This window comes from Syzygium oleosum, unplaced genomic scaffold (genome assembly GCF_021117445.2).
Source record: "Syzygium oleosum isolate NSW1041296 unplaced genomic scaffold, Sole_v2.1 Sole_v2.11, whole genome shotgun sequence".
Classification (NCBI taxonomy): Eukaryota; Viridiplantae; Streptophyta; class Magnoliopsida; order Myrtales; family Myrtaceae; genus Syzygium; species Syzygium oleosum.
In genome coordinates, this window is record NW_026607495.1 from 5285361 (window position 1) to 5306440 (window position 21080).

General features: G+C 39.8%; 1 pseudogene; it reads right to left on the minus strand.

The window, feature by feature from the left end:
* Positions 1 to 2351: 2351 nt before the first annotated feature.
* On the minus strand, positions 2352 to 21000 carry LOC115664253 (G-type lectin S-receptor-like serine/threonine-protein kinase B120; annotated as a pseudogene).
* Between the last annotated feature and the right edge of the window lie 80 nt (positions 21001 to 21080).

A 21080-nucleotide genomic window follows, 5' to 3' on the forward strand; every position in this document is an offset into this window, starting at 1 on the left:
ATACAACGACCGTTTGGGTCGACGAGGGGCTTACCAACTTGGCTCCTCATCATTTTAAAGCATGGTATGTTTGTTTGGAGGGAGAGCATTGGGGACCTCTCCAAGGCTTTGACGGACCCCAAGGTGTGCCGGACGCAATCCCATGGGACCCTGTGACGTCAAATGTCCTCGATGGTGTCATCAGTTATCCGAAGTCGGATCCAGATTACGACCTCGAACTCGAGCCATAGCATGCTCGAACGTGGAGGAAGCCATGTTCTTTTTTAGGCAGCCCTCGTAAATAGGGGAGCTAAGTAGACCCCGACCCCCTCTTCTTTTTCTGTTGTAATAAAAAAAGGGCCCGTGTAGTGGGCTTATATTTATCCTTACTTCCGATATGGGTCGTTAATGCATATATATGAAGCATGCTTTTGTGAACGTGTTTCCCTTGCTATCCCTATTGTTGTTGTATGGTTGTTGTTGTTGGTTGGGTGATTTGGATTTCGCTTTCACATATGCTTATTTGTTAGATAATACGATAGGTCAGTGACGCCTCCTGCGACGTCGCGATTAAATGACCTAAGAAGGGAAGTCCCGTGCCGGATCCTTGGTGGATAGAACAGGGGCGTGATAAGAAGCATCATCTGAAATATGTATAAACAAATCTCAGTAAAATCATATCATGGTAATTATGAAATACCATTAAGAAGAAAATTGAAGAAATCCTACTCTTCGATGCTTGGCAAGACTCAAAACACGAAAATGTTGGGGGATGATTGTAACAAGATGGCCCAGTCCACGCGGGACAAGCTCCTACAATGAGAAGTCTAAATAACTACACAAGGTGATGAACATTTGGAGATGGATGTTAGCTAATATATGGCTCAACACGGCTTCTACCATCTAAATTTACGACATGGGATATACAGTGGTCATCATTTGTGTAGTTACCCAAGTATTCCTTTTGGAAACTAGGCGCACATAGGCAAATCAGGTTCGTTATAGATGATATCAGAGTGAGACCCCTTGAATAGATGCATGGCTCGTGGATGGACTAGGCCCATACCCGATTCGACGAGGGTGAGGAATGATCCTTCGGACAAGAGGGACTGAACAAGGTGTGAATCCTAATAGGGTTCTAGAATGGCAGTGGACAACAATAGACTGGGCAACACATCGAATAGGGACGATATCGATGGGCTAGCACTGTCGAGGACATCAGTTCCAAAATTTCTTAAAAAAAGGAAAGATAAAATAAAGAAGAGGAAATGACTATTCTGGACATACACACGGATGGCGTGCTGTAAACTCGGGAGGGGATCAAGGAATTCCCTAGTTTTCCCCTTCCCTTTTATTAACTAGGGTTGGCATTTTCCATTTTCACGCAGCTAATATAGATAGGGAGAGAGAGAGGAGTACGAGAAGGCAGCTTGGGGGCACTCTAACCTCGCCCAAAGTAAAACATTGGGTAACGTTGGTAAATCGTCCTTTCCCTGGTGGGTGGTGGGACTCGACCAAAACCACTGCATTTGCTCTGCTTTTACTCTGTTTCGGCAAATCATCTGCTCTGCCTTCGCTGGCGGTGCTCAGGCAAATTTCCGGCTACACCCATGACATGAGAAGATACTTGGGTGGTACTTTCCAACACGACACTAAAACGCAACTCGAACACCAAATGACACTCCAACTTAACTTAAACCTGACACGAACTCATATTTAATAAAAACATCTCGTTTTTATGTTGAAAATTTTTTTGTGACGACACGAATAATCGACTAGAACATGATACGCAAACTCAAATTGACATCCCTTACAGACACTTCCCCTCGCCATGAGTCAGTAGGACCCTTGTTTTTTTGGTCGAAAGAGTCAGCAGGACTTGATGGGCACGATTCTGAGGTTTTGTTCGAAAGATATAAGCATCCAAAATTGCAGCTGTGGCTTGTCGATAGGAAACCTTTTCACGTAAATAATATTTTGTTCGGATTAGTTTTATGACGATATTTGTTAGTACTACCCGAGATCTATCCAATGACATAAAAATCATGCGAATTGGTTAGTACCACTTTGGGTCTATTGTATGCAGCCTTACCTTGCAATTTTTGCAAGAGGCTGTTTCCGTGACTCTAATCTGAGGTCACACGGCGGCAATTCTTATCTGAAATACTCGTCCTACATGCAATCAAACGTGATACTACAGTTTAAAGAGCAATCAAGACACTTCATTTCAAGAGCAGGGAATCAAGTTGTAAATTTTCTATTTCACGTGTCCTTTTGACAAAAATGCATCGGCGCAATTTCAAGAACACTCGTCTTATTCTAAAGATCACAAGAACAAACAGACCGAACGACATGAATGAATCACATTGGCCCTATCTACCATCCACCGAGCTAACTGTTACGCTGTTCCATGACTCAATTTCTTGGCTTTCAAACAAAGAATAAGCATCTGTGGAGCCCATGATTGAGGTTAAGCTGGGTGGTTTCGGGAAGGGAAGACCCGCTGTTTCACCCGAAGAACAAGAATCTATGGAGCCCCTTATCGAGGTTAACCTGGGTGGTTTCGGGAGGGGCAGCCCTGCTGTTTCGCTTTCTAATAGTAGCACAACGGGAGTCATGGCCAGTCTATCTACGGCCGAGTCTTGCACACACAAAGTTCGACTTGTACGCATCGCAATACCTCGTCCGCAGAGCATGTGTCCCTGATACAAGGATCGATCAGTTCCGTCACCTTCCCTTCATTCCAATGATGCCAAACCTGAAATCATCGTGCACTAGTGTGAAAAACACTTTGAATAACCCCTTAAATGTAAACATTCGAATGGCGAGTTCAAATGTATATGTCCTCATGCGTAATAGCATCTGTTGATATCACTATGCTTACAGACAATGGAGAAGTAGAAACCAGACCGAGACAACAGTATTTAAACATATCAATCTGAGCAGATGCAAACATCTCCTAAAATGAGAGTTTTGGTGCCTATTAGCTCAAGTACAAATAAGGATGAACTCACATGGCTGGTAAGATTAGAATGTTCCGGCGTGTGAAAGCCAATGTTTTGTTTTTTTCACCACTGATGATCTCCAGTAATAATACCCCGAAGCTGTACACATCGGATTTGAATGAAAATAGACCTTCCATCGCATACTCTGGAGACATGTAATCACTGCAATCACAAGGGCAGATGAATCAGTCCACTCCACACTGATCAAACATTTTGAGTCAGAAATGCACTTTCTTTTTCTCACTTGGAAGAAATTCAACTTACTACATGCCAACCACTCGTTTGGTACTCGCTTCATTTTCATTCCCACTGAAAATTCTTGCCATGCCAAAGTCTGATATTTTCGGGTTCATCTCTTTGTCCAACAAAATGTTGCTGGCTTTCAGGTCACGATGAATAATCCTTAGTCTAGAGTCTCGATGGAGATAGAGGAGGCCTCGTGCTATCCCTTCAATAATCACAAAACGTTTCTTCCAGTCCAGTTGCGGTCGCTTTGCTGGATCTGCATTAAATTTTGAAAAGAGAATAAAGGACACATGCAATGATTTTCGTGACAATTCTTTCATGGAATGCAAAAGATCGAATTCGAATGTTCAACTCAGCTTACCGAAAATAAAATAGTCCAAGCTCCTGTTTGGCATGTACTCGTAAACGAGCATCTTATCTTCGCCTTGAATGCAGAATCCGAGGAGTCTCCGAGGTTTCTATGTTGTAATATCGCAATTACCATAACCTCATTCTTAAATTCCTCAACCCCTTGGCTTGACTTCCTCGAAAGTCTCTTAACAGCTATTTCTTGTCCTCCAAGAAGCTTTCCCTGCAGATTCAGAGGGTAGACAATTAAGCTTGTAAATATGACATCCCAAGTCTAGAACTGGTGATAATTTAGCTTTACCTTGTAAACGGGACCGAATCCTCCCAGTCCGAGCTTGTTTTCTTCAGAAAGACATTCATCGCTGCTTCTATGGAGCTGAAGTCGAACACTGGTATATCAGGTCCTCCTACTTGCTTAGCATCTCTAGCAAGACCATCTGGTCCGGACAAATCAGCATATAGCTCTCCGTTCTTAATAATATCATCCAACAAGGGAAGTTCCTTGTTTTTGCGATAGAAAATCAAGAATCCTGTATTTATCGTTCATTAACATGTACTTAAGAAAATAAGGACTGATAAATCATTCACTCCCTGGACTGATATCTCACCTTTCAAATTGTCCTTGAACCTCCACAACAACCATGCCGGTATACCGAGAGCCAACGCTCCAACCAAGACAGTAATTATTATGAATAGGTTGGATATTTTGCTCTTTGATCCTATTCATGAGAAGAAAAAGAAATTATGATTAGATGAGATCATCACTAATCGGAAAGTGTTCAAGTATGCTATAAAATATCCTTAGTCATTAGCACAGATAAACTCTGTGACAGTAGATGTTTTGTCTATCGTATGATACACGACTTCTTGTTGCAGGCAGGTGAGACAAAGGAAATCTCAGCTAAGCCATATAACAAATCATATGCTGATGAATAGGACCGTTATATTCATCGAAGTTCTGATACTCCACCTTCATATAAGCTTGAAAGTAACTAGTTATGCTGGAGTTATTATTTGAGACTACCATCTTGGAAACATCATATGGTTGTCTTTGTTGACAGTGATTACTTTCATTCCGTTCTGATGCTACACAAGGCTAGATTCATGTTCTTCAGTTACACAAACAATTGAGATCCCTGACCTTTTTAAACTCAATTCCATAGATAAGAATCTCAGTGCCATTTCTGCTAAGTCATACAATCAGTTCTGGCTGACGTAGCTAGCAAGGATCACCTAGAGGGGGGTGAATAGGTGATCTAAATAAATTCTTTACCAATTTAAAGCGGAAGTAAAAGATCAAGAACAAAGTCTGAACAACAAGCAGATTCTGATCAGACTTTGTGACAAATGTTCTTGTGAGCAGTATAAACAATATAATAAGAGATTAGAGATGGAGAAAACTGCACACAAACAATTATAGTGGTTCGGCTTAGATCAAGCCTACGTCCACTCTCCCACGCTGACAGCCTACTGGCTGGATTCCACTAATCAAATCAATGAGAAGTTACAGCAAGTTGTGCCGCTTAAACCCAAGCACTTCTCCCCGAAGTTGGTGCTGCTTATACCAAGCCGATAGATCACACTATCTCACACCTATGCACACACTTATAACAATGTCTACACCTCTCAAATGATTACATGTTTAAGCTCACGAAAGACAAGAGATTGAATCGGAGTATGCTCAGACTTTGGACTTGTTGATTCTTGATTTCGTTCTCTACCTTCTGCTCCTCGTTGATCTCCTTTTATACTCCTCCACTTCCAAACTAGCCATTGGACAGTTTTCAGAGGATCATCTTCCAATATTCACCTTTGGACAGATTTGTATAAAATGGATTGAGTAGCCGTTGGTTGATAAAATCTGAATCCCGCTGATTCTGGTCGCCCATATAATCAGAATCTTGGTTTCCATAAGTAGAGCTTTATCCGTTGTAATGCATACTTGTCATAGTATTTGATTGTCAATCAATTATAGCCTTAGATTGAAACAATCAAAACTTTCCTTCTGTGAAATCCATACCAGATCACTAGTTGTTATGTTTCGTTCTGAGTTCTGCGTCTGCGTCTGAATAATTTCAGCATCTGCATCTGCGTCTGCGTCTGAATAATTTCAGCGTCTGCGTCTGAATAATTTCTGCGTCTGAGTATGAACTTTTCGTTCTTTCACAATCTGAACACGAACTAGATCAAGATTGACATATGATTTTCTTCCAAAAATAACTTCCTGAATCAAAATACTTCAAAGCATTTATCAGACTTACAAAACACTTATAGACAGTTTTGTCAACTTCAAAATCTATTGGGAATTTTCCTTAACAATCTCCCCCTTTTTTATGGTGACAAAACTTCCATACAGATATATAGATTTTAAGATAATTTTGAAAAATATGATCAAGCATATAAAGTAGCAGATATTCAAGATATCATATATGATCAGAGTAATTTGATATGAGATTTTTTTATACTCAGTTTTTGAATAAGACAAGGAATATGACAAAATCTGAACAGTAAAAGAAATCTAAATCACAGTCTGTCTCCTTTTCTTTGAATCCAATAATCTGCATATCAAACCAAATCATATCTGCATATTTCTCCCCCTTTTTGTCAGCATCACAAAAAGATATATGCATAAAATTCCTTAATGATTATGACAATAATTGGAAGTATAATTACAACTCAATATTATGCATCAATTAAGTAGAATTAACCACTAAGCACATATGCATATTTACATTCTCTCCCCCTTTTTGTCATAATCAAAGAGTGATAGTAATGGAAAGGGTATCACGTAGAGAATATAAATTTAACTCATCTTCACATACTATCTTCAAAATATATTTGGCATCAAACACAACCTTCAAAAATATCATCTTTCGCGAACATAACATATATTCAATATAGCTCATGTTCTGAAGAATCAAATATCATATATATCAACGAACACGTATGCACATAATAAATTTCACAATCTTTTTGTCATAAAAAAACAATAATATAAATAAGAGATTCGTTAATGACAAAAAGTAAGAAATACTAACCCGGATTGTGTAGAACTTAGCAAGTTCTAACATACATTACCTTTTCTTTCGTAGTAATCAAGAGTGGGCAGAAATTAAATTGACTTTCATACTTGATTTACGCTCCCCCTCAATTTGATACCATTTTGAGATGATTCTCCCCCTTTCTTTTGCATTTTTCCACATTTTGTTTTTCTCCCCCTGTCATCAAGACAGCTTTTGCAAATAACTTTCATTGCAGCTTGTGCACTTTGAACAAATTGTTGTTCCTCTATGTAGCAGCAACATCCGCCATATTTGTTTGCATTTTGAAATTCGAGAAAGAAATTTGTTTTCTTCCATCAAGCTCGTCTCGGATTCAAACTGCATAAACTCAACAAACATTTTGCACAAATTTGCAGTTAAAGATATAATATCTCACATAATATGTAATGCCTTTTCTTTAGCAATAATATCAAATATTTAAACCTGAGGCAACTTATCCTTTCGTAAGACGCATTAAGCGTTTGCTTATCGTGTTTTGACATGCCTCCAATAATTTGTCAGAATATTGCATAAAGGAGAAATTTTCGATCCTTCGGAAAAGTTACAGAATCTCCCCGATTGTGGGATCAAGCTTTCCAAACTTCACAAGGAAAGATTCTTTTACATCCTGCAAATACTTGCAAGAGATAATAATCTTTGCAAAATATAGAGAATGTCACGTACATACCTTGCTCTGATTTGCGGATCAAACTTGCTAATTAAAAAATCTTCTAAGAATATAGCAAGTGATTCAAGATTGTAGGAATTTTCCTTAAGCGTGAATCTCATAAGCATAAAAATTATATGACATTAATGAATTTCGCAAAAGAAATGTAGCTATTTCAAGCATTAAATATATGCAATATCTTACACACATGGCAACAAATATTACCAATTTGTATCTCAACATGCATGTTCAGAATATACCTTTCCTCTTTAGAAAGAATTCATCACTTGAGATCCTTCGTTGATTGCATCATGACTTGCGTAGGTTTGCATTCATGCTTCCTTTGTATAATTGTCTGCAATAAACTCATTTCCTTTCTAGTATCCTTGTATTTGGATCCTTTCTTTTTGTTAGACGCAAAATAGCAAACTTTCATAGAAGCCCAAGGATACTTTCCCAACTCATCTCAGTAGAGTATTTAAGGGAAATATGCATAATAAAACAATATCTCGCAAAAAAAAAATTCTTTCTTTGTAAGGCATGACAATATCGGAGAACACATAATTAGTCCATAAAAAATATTTCATTCCCAATAAGATATCAAACAATCCCTTTTATAAAATTTCATCTAAAAATACCATCAAAATAAACTTGACTTTTATTGCGACATTTATAACACAACCAACGATGTAAAACATGCCATTTCAAGTCAAAATAAAGCAGAGCATGGAGATAAAATGTTAAGTCCAAAGAGAATTCATAGATATTTAAAGTACGTATCCAAAGCACATTTAGAATTTGAAAAATATACCTCTACTTACCAAATTCTCTTTCCTTGTTCCCTGCAAGAAAAGTAATCTCATTTTTTCTTTGGTACCCAAATCTGCTTGGATCCTTTTTGGTTAGAAGAAGCATCAAATCTCCAATTGATTGTCTTGGATTTCTTCCAATCAGTTGGACATTGTTGCTTATAGTGATCACTCGAGTTCGAGCAATTATAATATTGAAATCCAATAGGCTTGACAAATTGCTTACCAAAATGATTTCTATAACACTGGATTGAAGGCCTGCGCTTTAATCTCTCCTTGACCTTCGGAAAGTCATTCTTGATCTTACTTTCATTATCGAAACTGAGGCCGGATTTGTTGTAATAGGGGACTTGAATGGATAGAACATGCTCTAATGTCTTTGAGCCAAGAGCAAATTTTTTGCAAATCTTCGGAATTTCTTCCTTATAGGAATCAACTTCTTTTTGCAAAATATCCTTCTCTTCCTTGACAGAGGAATTCTCCTTTTCAAGCTCAATGATCCTTTTCTCATTCATAATATTTTGTCGCTTCAATTTGGAGACTTCCTTTTTCAACTCGGAGATCTTCTTCAACGCATTCTCATGTTCCACGCATAACTCTTCAAAAAGATCATCATCATCGAGAATAGGATCTGAACAAATCACCTCATCTTCTTCGGATTCAATGTCCGCCATTAAGCATAGATTTCCTTGCTCATAGATTTTATCATCGCTGGATTCAGACTCTTCATTGTCGTCTCTGTTCTTAAAATATTTTCTTTCTCCGGATTTCTTTGTTGGCTTCTTCTCTTTGGGGTTTCTTCTCTTTCTCACAAGGTGTTGAAATCTTTTGATCAGCAACTTCATCTCCTCATCGTCGTCTTTTTCATCTCCTTCAAAATCTGTTTCATCAGAATCAATGTTAGATTTTAAGGCAATTAACTTCTTACCTTCTAGATCTTCTTCATGTATACGTTCTACTTCATATGACTGAAGAGTTCCAATCAGTTCATTCACTGATAGTGGCATGATCCTTTGAGTCTCTCGAAGTGAGGTTTTGATGTTGTCCCATTGCTTTGACAGTCCTCTCAAAAGTTTGTTGACTTTCATCGTATCTGATACTGGTTGTCCTTGATATGTAAGATCGTTTACTATGTCAGCAAATCTGTCATACATATCAGCAACTGATTCTCCTGTCTTCATTCTGAAGGATTCATATTGACCAAGCAAAAGATTGATTTGAGTTTCCTTGGCTCGATCTGTTCCTTCATAAGTAGTGTGGACAGTATCCCAGATTTCCTTGGCTGATTCACAAGAAGCAATTTTCTTATACTCAACAGGTGATAAAGCACAATAAAATGAATAAATCGCTTTTGAATCTAAAGCTTCTCTTTTTGTTATCTCAGTTTGAGATAATGGAGGATCTGCTGATTTGCTTTCATCTTGCTTCTCTTTTGAAGCAAATATGGAATGTTTTGGATTGACTCCTCTGATGACAACATCCCATTGCATGTGATCAATTGATTTGATGAATGCCTTCATCTTGTTTTTCCAGACGCTATATTCATTGCCATCGAAATATGGTGGCCTGGAATTGCTTTGTCCTTCAATGAGACCTGGAGCACTCATGCTAGCCATATAGATCGTTAGCTCAGAAGTAAAACACTTTAATAAACGAGCAACCTGCTCTGATACCAATTGACGTAGCTAGCAAGGATCACCTAGAGGGGGGTGAATAGGTGATCTAAATAAATTCTTTACCAATTTAAAGCGGAAGTAAAAGATCAAGAACAAAGTCCGAACAACAAGCGATTCGATCGATCGACTTTGTGACAAATGTTCTTGTGAGCAGTATAAACAATATAATAAAAGATTAGAGATGGAGAAAACTGCACACAAACAATTATAGTGGTTCGGCTTAAATCAAGCCTACGTCCACTCTCCCACGCTGACAGCCTACTGGCTGGATTCCACTAATCAAATCAATGAGAAGTTACAGCAAGTTGTGCCGCTTAAACCCAAGCACTTCTCCCCGAAGTTGGTGCTGCTTATACCAAGCCGATAGATCACACTATCTCACACCTATGCACACACTTATAACAATGTCTACACCTCTCAAATGATTACACGTTTATGCTCACGAAAGACAAGAGATTGAATCGGAGTATGCTCAGACTTTGGACTTGTTGATTCTTGATTTCGTTCTCTACCTTATGCTCCTCGTTGATCTCCTTTTATACTCCTCCACTTCCAAACTAGCCGTTGGACAGTCTTCAGAGGATCATCTTCCAATATTCACCTTTGGACAGATTTGTATAAAATGGATTGAGTAGCCGTTGGTTGATAAAATCTGAATCCCGCTGATTCTGGTCGCCCATACAATCAGAATCTTGGTTTCCATAAGTAGAGCTTTATCCGTTGTAATGCATACTTGTCATTGTATTTGATTGTCAATCAATTATAGCCTTAGATTGAAACAATCAAAACTTTCCTTCTGTGAAATCCATACCAGATCACTAGCTGTTATGTTTCGTTCTGAGTTCTGCATCTGCGTCTGAATAATTTCAGCATCTGCATCTGCGTCTGCGTCTGAATAATTTCAGCGTCTGCGTCTGAATAATTTCTGCGTCTGAGTCTGAACTTTTCGTTCTTTCACAATCTGAACACGAACTAGATCAAGATTGACATATGATTTTCTTCCAAAAATAACTTCCTGAATCAAAATACTTCAAAGCATTTATCAGACTTACAAAACACTCATGGACAGTTTTGTCAACTTCAAAATCTATTGGGAATTTTCCTTAACACTGGCCGTCATCATACTGAAGAAGATCACTAGGTATAGTAAACATTATTTTGGAAAAGATCAACAATTTTGAAAATGGCAAAGGGAAATACTCATAAGAGATCATACCTAATTCAGAATTGGCGAGACGAATTTGGAGGGTCAGTCCGCCATCACCGAAATGCTCCACATCGATCAAATCCTTGCTCCACAGCATGCACCAGAAGCCTCCAAAAAATGCATAAGCTTTGCACGAACAATTCTCCAGACACTTCGCCTCACACTCATCCCCGCCAGTGATTGAAAAATAATCCGCGAAATCTGGCAACTTCACACCATCCAATTTCAAAAAGCCGTCCATCCTGCCGCCATCTCTCACTGAAATGTTGCTGTTGTCCCGACACTGTAATTGGGTCTTCCGAGTACAACCCGCAGACCAGTTACCCCTGTTCCACTGATGAAGTGATTCGGACGGAACCCTTTCATGCCTCTACATTTGGGAGAGTCCATTTCGTTACATATTGCAGAATTTCCGCACTTATTATAGAGGTCACATTCCTTAGCAGGCTGTTCTTGCCGCACAGTCCGCTCATTACTAGTCTCATCCCAGCCAAGCTGCTTCTCCGTCCCATTCCAAAGTATACGGAACATCAAGAGATTGGAGCTATCCAACGGCGTGTACGTAAAGTACATGCTTCCATCCACCTCGGTGCTCGAGAGCCTGAACCCGTATCGAAAACTGCCAGTCATATTCGGCACTCCGGTGAAAATCAGCCCATTCCAATGCCCGCTCTTCCATTGCCGGCCTGACTGGCCCCAGATCACTATCTGCGGTGGTTCCCGGGGATCGATGCCCAGAGAAAAGTTCCCAGGGGAACGGTCGTTCAATGATCCCCTCGACCTAAAGGCACGGTTCTCTCCGGCCGTAGAATTCGCCCTCACTCTCATGCCAGGCAAGTCCGTGTCTGTTGGGTGTTCAAAGCTTTGCCAATATGAATTGCTGATACCGCCATCAGCACTAGCAGAGTCAGCATCTGCACTGGCCAAAAGAACAAGATTTCCAGTATCCATCAGAACAGCTGTTGAGTCGGTGGGCACAGAGGAAGAATTAATGCCACTTGACCAAACCGTGTGATTATGCCCATCTAAAACCATCAAATTTCCATCACTTGAAACTGTCAAAACTCCAGATTCATCAGAAACAGGGCTATCTCTGTTCGCAACTCAGACTGTTTTAACACTTATCTTGTGGTACCAAATACCAACATATCTAAGAGATGAATTTGCGGGGCTAAAGAACCCAGTTCGAAATTCCCAGAAGAAGAAATCAGAGTCTCGTCAACTCCGACCAACTGCCCTCGCGAGATCGAATTTGCTGCACGATAATACTAAAACAGAGACGACAACACTAAAAACAATAAGACAAGGAAGAAACTTACTCTGTTTTTTTCCGGTGAAGGGCATTCCACCATTGACAACTGCCCCAAGCATTGCTCCGGAGAGAGGGAGAATCAAGAACACGAGTGGAAACTTTTCAGGGTGCGAGAGGGAGTTCCAATGGCGTCCCATGTTGGGTGTTGCAGTTTCTGACACAAAGTTGACGACTCTTTAAAGTTAAGAGTCAACAAAACAAAATGTGCACTGGATCGAGAGTTGAGACCTTTCTTTTTTCCTTTGGGTTTTTGAGACCCAATGTGGGATCGGTGACTCCCATTGACGAAGGAGTCGTCGAGTTTAAGTTTGTTTACACGAAGAAGGCGAGAGATTCGTCGTCCATCACAACGAATTCAAAAAAAGGGCGTTGGTTTGCGCATGAGTACAAGCGTTACCGGATAGTTGACCAAACCGGTTTCCGGCAAACAATGGGAAGTTTCATCATTTTCATGTCGTTTTTAAGAGTGTACGCAACATCTCCCCCCTAGGAGAGATCGAAATCACGTGTGTCAATAAGGCAATAAAATACTAGTGTGCCATGCATTAGCATTGGTCCAAATGCTATAGTCTGATACTTGCAACGATGTCGATTTACGACCTTTATTGCTTGAGTGCACGACACTCCTCAGAAGCTTTCCTCAGTATAAGATGGCGCACATATTAGAGAAGCAAATCAATGTGCTGATTTCACGACAAAGAAAGGACGCCCTCTACAAGGAAATCTCCAAGTTACTGAAGACCCACCACTAGAAATTTTGCAGAACTTGCATCTGGATTTTAGAAGTTGCTGCTTTCTAAGACATGCTAGAATTACCTAGTCTGTGTCTTCGTTATTAGGACCCTGTCCTCCTTGGTTACACCACATGAAATTCATTTTGCATACTTTTGCATGCAAACACAAAACAGCATAATCAAAAAGACCAAATTGACAGCAGAAATTCTGACAAAAGAAAAACCCTTCATATCAAAAAATCGGTGAAAAGCCCATAATCATTCCAGCTATCCAAACTCTAATTTCAAGCCCCTTCATAGTTACTACCACCATAGGTTGTCCTACTTGCTGTTAAGAAAACCTCCTATTATATTTTGAAGTTGGCAGACTATCCATGGCTTATTTTGATCTTGATATATGCAAGTATTGTTTGCGTTTCAAGTAATATCCGCATAAAATGAATTTCGATATGATAAGTGAAAAGATTCAAAATAGCTGGAAGAACCTATGTGAACAAGTCTAAAAGAATGGAGAGTTCTTAAAGACCTGGAGGTACCAAGGTGAACAGTTTACATGATCTACATCACCATCGTACTCGAAGTGTCTAATGGGAAGCAGTTGGATATAACTGGAAAGTCTGATATAACCGAGTTTGATATCAGTAGAAGCTTAATATGAGTGAAAGCCTAGCGGAGCCTGATGTAAGTGGAAGTTTGATATAAGCAGAGCATGATATCATCAGAAGCTAGATATAATCAGAGACTGTTGATATAAGCAGAGTACTTATATTACTTGCGACAACAATCACATCACAAACTTCAAGATTATTATTTCGAGATATTTTATCTCATCCTTTGACAGCTTGTGATCTGGTATGGATTCCTTACTTAGAAGAAATTGATTGATCATCAATCTTAAAGATTATCTACATGGAATAAATCAATCACGCCGGATATATTGGTTGATTGACAATCATTCCAAAGGCAAGATACTTCTAATACCTGTGCTACTCTATTTCTGGAAATCAAAGATTTGATTGTATTGGCGACCAAATCTACGGAACTTTGATTGATACACCTCAATGACTAATTCATTTGCTAAACAAATGGTCAAATTAGAGATTCATCCTCTTGAAGATTGTCCAACGGGAAGATTGGATGTGCAGGAGTATAAAAGGAGATCAAGGCATCAAAGAGAAAGAAGAGCAAGAGTGCAATTTCAAACTCAGAAAAAGCTTTACATTCTTAAATTATCTTTTGAGAGCACTGAAATTGTAAGTTTTTTAGAAGTTTTAGCAATGTTAAAATTTGTGCTTAGGTGTAAGCTAGTGAGATCTATCTGTTTGGGAATAAGCAAAACCGGCTTCGAGAAAAAGTACTTGAATATAAGCAGCTCGCTCAACTATAACTTCTGGAAAATTACCAGTAGAGTCTAGCCAATAGGCTTTTAGTGTGGGAGAGTGAACGTAAGTTTATACCAAGTCAAACCACTGTAATATTTTAGTGCATCATTATCTATCTTTCTGCTTTTATTCATTTAATTGCCTGATAGAAGCGCACTACACTACACTACACTACTTGATACAACCAAATCCTACTTATAACAACACCATGTTTTACCCGATGTTACTTATGTGATATTCTGAAAATTCGACTCAATTTGGTGATTTATGAAATAGCAATTTCGTCGACGCTCTATTAGTTAATTCTCGCCCAGACCTAATCACTCATGGAATACTAACCAAAGGGAAAAGGCTATTGAAGAATTTATTTCTAACAGCCGCCCGTTAGTTCAATATGTACTATAGCTGCGATTGATCGATTTCGGCCACGAAGTATGATCCGATTTTGAGTGTCGAATGCTCAAGGGTTTCACACCCGAACCATAGGACGTCGCCTCGTAATTTTTACGAATTGGCCATAGAAAATTTCAATCTCAGAAAAAGAATTACAGAACCGAAAATTTGGCGTGGGAAAAACGGAAGTGAGCCGAGCAAAGCCGTTGGGCCTCGCGCCTGAGAAAGGCCGGCCATCAAGGCCCGATAAGAACAAGTCGACCCGTAATTCGGCACCCGGGCTCAGGACAAAGTGGTAATTCGGGGGACAAAATTTGGAGAAAATTACAAAGAAAAAGAGAAAAATTGGAAGATATTTGTGTGGGATCATGATTGACCCCACTTTCTCTTCTCGCTTTCCTCTCTCTCTCCCCCTTCCTTGCTGACTCCCCCTTCGGCTGACACCACCAACTCCCCACCAGCCCTCATAATTGACTTTCTTCTCTTCTCTTCTTCTTCTTCTTTTCCTTCTGCTTCTACTTTTTTTCTTGGCCGCTTCTGCTTCTTCCGCTGGCTTCTACTGCTGATTCTTCTTCTGCTTCTTCCCCTGGCTTCCGCTTCTGCTTCTTCCACTGGCTTCCGCTTCTACTTCTTCCGCTGGCTTCGGCTGCTGCTTCTTCCACTTCCGCTTCTGCTTTCGCTGGCTTCTGCTTCTGCTTCTGCTTCACTGCTGCTGTTCTACCAACCTTGTGCTGCCCTTCTTGCTTGGTCTTGCTTGCTTAGGCTTTGAGTAAGTGGTTTCCTAACCCTTGACTAGGCTAAGGAGTTACTAATGGACATGTTAGGGGTTGATTCATGGCTGTGGATAGTTGGTTTAGTGGTTAGATGAACTTGAATTGTTGATTGGTTCATGTTGGTTGATTCTCGAATTCGTTGACACTGTGCATCTGTGTTTTGCTATTTTTGTGGATATCAATGTGGACCGAATTTGAGGAAGTGTTCTTCATGGAAATTGACCATGAAGTATGTCATATATTAAATCTGGAATTTTTGGAGATCGTTTTGGGGTATTCGGGAGTCCATTTTCGGACCGTCACAACTCTACCGGAATTACTGTTCACCCGACCGACGTGTCTTTCTGAATTTTTATAAATTCTTCCAGACCTCTTTTCAACAAACTTCCTTCATGAAAGTTGTCAATGACACTTGTTTCTATGACATATAAAAATTTCAAGATTTTACAAGGAGATTTGGGTACTGATTGAAATAGATTTTGAAGACCGAACTGTCTGCCCTGGTGGCTAATTTCGATCTGACTTTGGGTGATAAAAAGGGGTGTTTACAGTTGGAATTGGATTTCATGTGCTTCATGAAAAATGTTTATCAAGATGTTTTCAATGACATATCCAAAATTCAAAATTTTTAGAGTTAAATTACTATTTATTTCAAAAGAGTTCCGATTACTGTACAATTGCCAATTTTAAGCCCGATTCTATGTAAATTTGGTTTCTCTCTCTCGGAAACTTTTCGATATGGTTGTTGCTTGCTTAGTGGACTGATTTAATGCTTGATTTGTGTGTTAGATGTGATGAATTGATGGCTGGTTGTTGTTGTCATAGGTGATTGATTGTGAATGTGTGTTCATGGCTTTAAATGGTGGAACCGTGGCTGATTTGGTGGGCGTGTAAACTGATTTGCATTGCTGGTGATTGAGCACATTCGAGTGATGTTTGAGAGCGTGACTCACATGGAATTGAATGGGTCATGTGGCATGTGTGATCACCTAAGTGCCCTGATGCATCTTTTTTCGGGAAAAAGATAATAAATTATGTGACGGAGTGTATGTGTGATCACTTAAGCCCTGATGCGTCTTTACGCGGGGATTGAACCCGTCTTGAGGCGTGTTATGCGAGACGATGCCCGGTTAAACCGAAAAACCACCAGCCTGATGCGTTTTACGCAGGTTGTGCCACGGGCCTAATACGTGTTACGCGGGTTGTGAATAATCTAAACGGAAGAGTGGGTGTGTGTTGTGCATTAGTGTATGTAGTGTATCGAGATTGAGATGTGATCATGTTCGGATTATTGCTGGCACACGTGCATGTGTAAGTCATATCCGGGATTGTACGAGTTTGTGAGTTATTGCTGCATTATTGCAATTTGACTAACATGCAGGGCTTGTGCATGTTCCGAGATGAGGTAGGGATGTCTGTGTTTGTCACGGCATGTTGATTGTTTGAATCTCGTGTTTAGACTTGTCCGGGAGTACGCGTTGGCCTATGCGGGGCTTAGGTTGTTCACTTATTGAGACTCGTTCTCATTGTTGAATTACAAACATTTCAAAACCCCGAGCCTTATGATGATGTGGAAGATCCGAGGATGCTGTCAGGGTACCATGGGGATGATTAGTAGGTTTAGCGATCCCGTCTTTTGGAGTACCCATTGTGGTAGAGAAGCTAGGCTAACCAACCACCGCCCCTTTTTTTTATGACCATGGTTTGATGTTAGTGGCCTAGTGTAAGGTTGTGTAATTAAATGTTGTAGGTATGCCAAGTGTATAAATATGTTTGTTGTTATGTGATCAAGCGAGTTCCCTGCTATCCCATGTAATTGAATTGTTGTATGGGATGTTTGAATTCGTTTTTGCTTGTGCATGATTGTTAGTATTTCTCTGGGTCGGCGACGAGTCCTAGGACGGCGCACTATTATTGACCTAAGCGGGATGTTGCACGCACGCCGGGTTCGGGGCGTGACAACTTATATCTAACTTGACACTTTAAATTCCGCAATATTTTGTCTAGTTTCTTGAAATCACCTATTTACCTATCTCTTGGTGATACTGTTAGTCGACATCAGGATTAACTATCATTCAAATCATCATTGTATTCAATCTTAGGAGGCTTCGGCTAACGTGAGGTTATCAAAGAATTGATGCAAATTCCAGTTCAATTAATTAGGATTAGACATGCTTCTTAAGTATCAATGAGCTAGAATCACTCCAACATGCATGATCTAATTTAAATTAACTATCAATAACCTAAGACCACATCAATTTCACACTAAGGAAGCTTCGGCCAACATGGAATTGACATCATAAAGTTGTCTAAACATGCAATTGATTTTTAATTTTTATTAAACAATCCTAAATCTATCTGCAATTTCATGCTAATCTCATCAAATTCCATCATATGATGACTTAGGATTGATCATAAATTGAATATAACACTTCAATTTTATACTATCATAAACCTAAGTATCCTAGGATAATCCTTTGGAATTGATATCACGTTTGTCGTCCTACCTTTGTTTAGGATCTCCTATGAACAACAAGAGGATGGGTGCCATGGCATCCTTTATTAATCCTCGCCCTACAACTCATTATAAGATACAGTGGCTGTAGTTCTTTGCTTAATGAGTAAGCATTGATACCATTGGCTCTTATTTATGCATGTGGATGGGTTACATGGCACCCTTTATTGCTAGGATTAAGTGAAAAATGGATGGCCATGATTAGAGCTCTCAAGGATTGATGACATGGAATTAAGTTTAGATAATTTGAGAAAATCGTATTTTGGTAATTAGGGAGAGAGGGGACCGGCCATGGGGTTTATGAGCTATAATTTGTTGACTTTTGGATTGACTTGGGTTAACCTTGGTAAAACCTGGTTGACCCGAGACTTCCAATTGTTCTATTTCTCTTTAAACTACCCTATAAGCTTGGCCATCTCCATTTGATCGACCCATTGGACCGAATCGAGTCGGGTCAACCAAGGTGACTCAGCCCAACCCTATCGGTCCAACACACTGTTTTCAAGCTCACTTCCTCAAATGATTCTAATTGTGCGCAAATTGATATTGAAATTGAATTAATTTGGCCTAATGGGATTTTAGATGTGTTTGTTGACTTTATTGAGAAAGTTAATCATAGCCGTAAACTCATGTTCGAACATTGGCCAACTCGTTTAAGCTCAAAATCTTTAAATTGGCTTGAAATGCCCTAAAAAGGAATCAAATCAATGAGTTTTGGAAAAATTTGTCGGCAGTGTCAACAATTATTAGGACTTTTTGGATAGTGGAATTTTTGGGTATGAGTTGTCTATGGCAAGAAGAAATTTGAGTTTGATTGTTAGTTAGAGATGTACATATTCTTGACGGATTGTAGAAACTCTGATAATGTAATCGAATGACTATTTTATCAAATATATATATGGATGTATATATTTCGATAATAGGTTAATGGTGGTTATGTTTGAGGCTGTGTCCTTCGAGTGGAAAGATGGCCGTGTCTTTGCCCCTATACTTATGGAGTTGGGGTGTGACATTTCCTAAAATATGTATAAAAAAATCTTAGTCGCATCATACATACAGCAATAATGGTGAGACGTCCATTAAGAAGAACATCAATGAGAAAAAAATTGATGAAATCCTACTCTTTGATGCTTGCTTGGCAAGAGTCAGAACACGGAAATATTCTATGATGAGTGTAACAGCCTGGCCTAGCCCACATGGACAAGCTCCCAAAACGAGTATTGATGCCGAAGCGCGATAGAAATTAGGCTAAACAGAAGAATCGAAACGATAACGAGGAACAAACTGTTCTCTCAATCGATTAACAATCGATAAGTTTTCAAAACATCCAAAAACTACTGCCTCTCAAAACCCTAAAAACGAGTTTATAAAGGGTGTTAACCCTACTAACAAAAAAAACGCAAAAAAAATACAAATATACCCTTAATTCGAAAATTACTAAAATAATTAAAAAAAACTATCTAAACGATCCCGAATTGCGAAAATCCATCGTTAATTGTAGCCAAAGGCTACAAGTATTGATCAGCACGCCGTTTCGCTTCAGCTGACTAAATCCAAACTCAATCCGACATCGTTGACTTCAAGCCCGCCGGTTCGTCCCGTCGCATAACGGGTCCGCCGGTCCCCTAGGTGCATCATCCTCCCCTGCTAGATAAAGATTCGTCCTCGAATCCGCTTCTTCTTCATTGTCGTCAGTCTCTTCAGGGTCTTCTTCCTCTTTAGTGTAGTAAGGTGACAAATCTGCTACATTAAAAGTTCCAGAAACATTATGCTCACCCGGCAACCCAGGTGGCAACTCTTCCGATACGACATCAGCAAACTCCTCAAGCAAGGGCAAAACTTGGGTAGGAATTTCGGGACTGTCAGAATTCCGCTCCATCACCACAATGGCAAAAAACCCAGGCGCGTTCACTGCCTCTTCTTGAAATTCTGACCTAGACAGCAAATTATTATTCACTTCCTTTCTCAAATCTGAAGGACCTAAGGTAATAGTTCGGCCATCCTTCCTGAAGGTATAGGTATTTCTGAAACCATCATGCTGTGTCTTTCTGTCAAACTATCACGGCCTCCCTAATAAAATATGGCAAGCATCCATTGGGACTACATCACACCACACCTCATCGATGTAATTGTTTCCAATCGAAAATTGCACAAGACACCTTTTGCTCACCTTCACCTCGTTCCCTTTTCTAAGCCACGACAGCTTGTATGGTTGAGGATGATCTTCTGTTTTCAACCCCAACTTTTCCACCATAGTCGTGGACACTACATTCTTGCAACTCCCACCATCTATTATCATGCTGCATACTTTTCCTCTACTAGTACACTTAGTATGAAAAATATTATGTCTAAGCCACGATTCATCATCCGATAAGCAACATTTAATATTCTTCTAACGACTAGGGACTCACCAGAATCAGCATAGATAATCCCTTCCTGTTCCGCATCCGCATCCTCTTCTTCGCCTTCAGATTCATCATAAACTGGACCTTCATCAAAGACTGGATTATCAACAAGCATCACAATCTGTCGGTTCGAACAATCAGCAGCAAAATGCCCGAATCCCTGACACTTGAAACACCGCTTGGCTGCAGTTCCTCCCCTGCTAGTTTCAGCACTACTCTGCCCCTCCTTGGATGCAGGTTTAGAACTCGTATCCTTAACTGCGACTGGTGTCGAATTTGCTGCAGATGTTCCTGCTTTTTCTCGGGATTCTTTGCCTGGCCAACGATTCTGAAATTTGGAATTCACGTTCTTCCTTTTACACTGACCTTCCACCTTCAAGGCCAACCTGCACACATCCTCATAGGTCCAATATTGCTGTAATTGGACAACATCAGAAATTTCATACCGCAAGCCTGTCAAATATCGAGCAATTGTTTGCTCGTCTTCCTCAGCCACATCACAACGCATTCGCAAACGATCAAACTCCTCGGTATACTGCTCGACCGTTAAATCTCGCTACTTAATGTTGTGATACTCAATAAATGCCT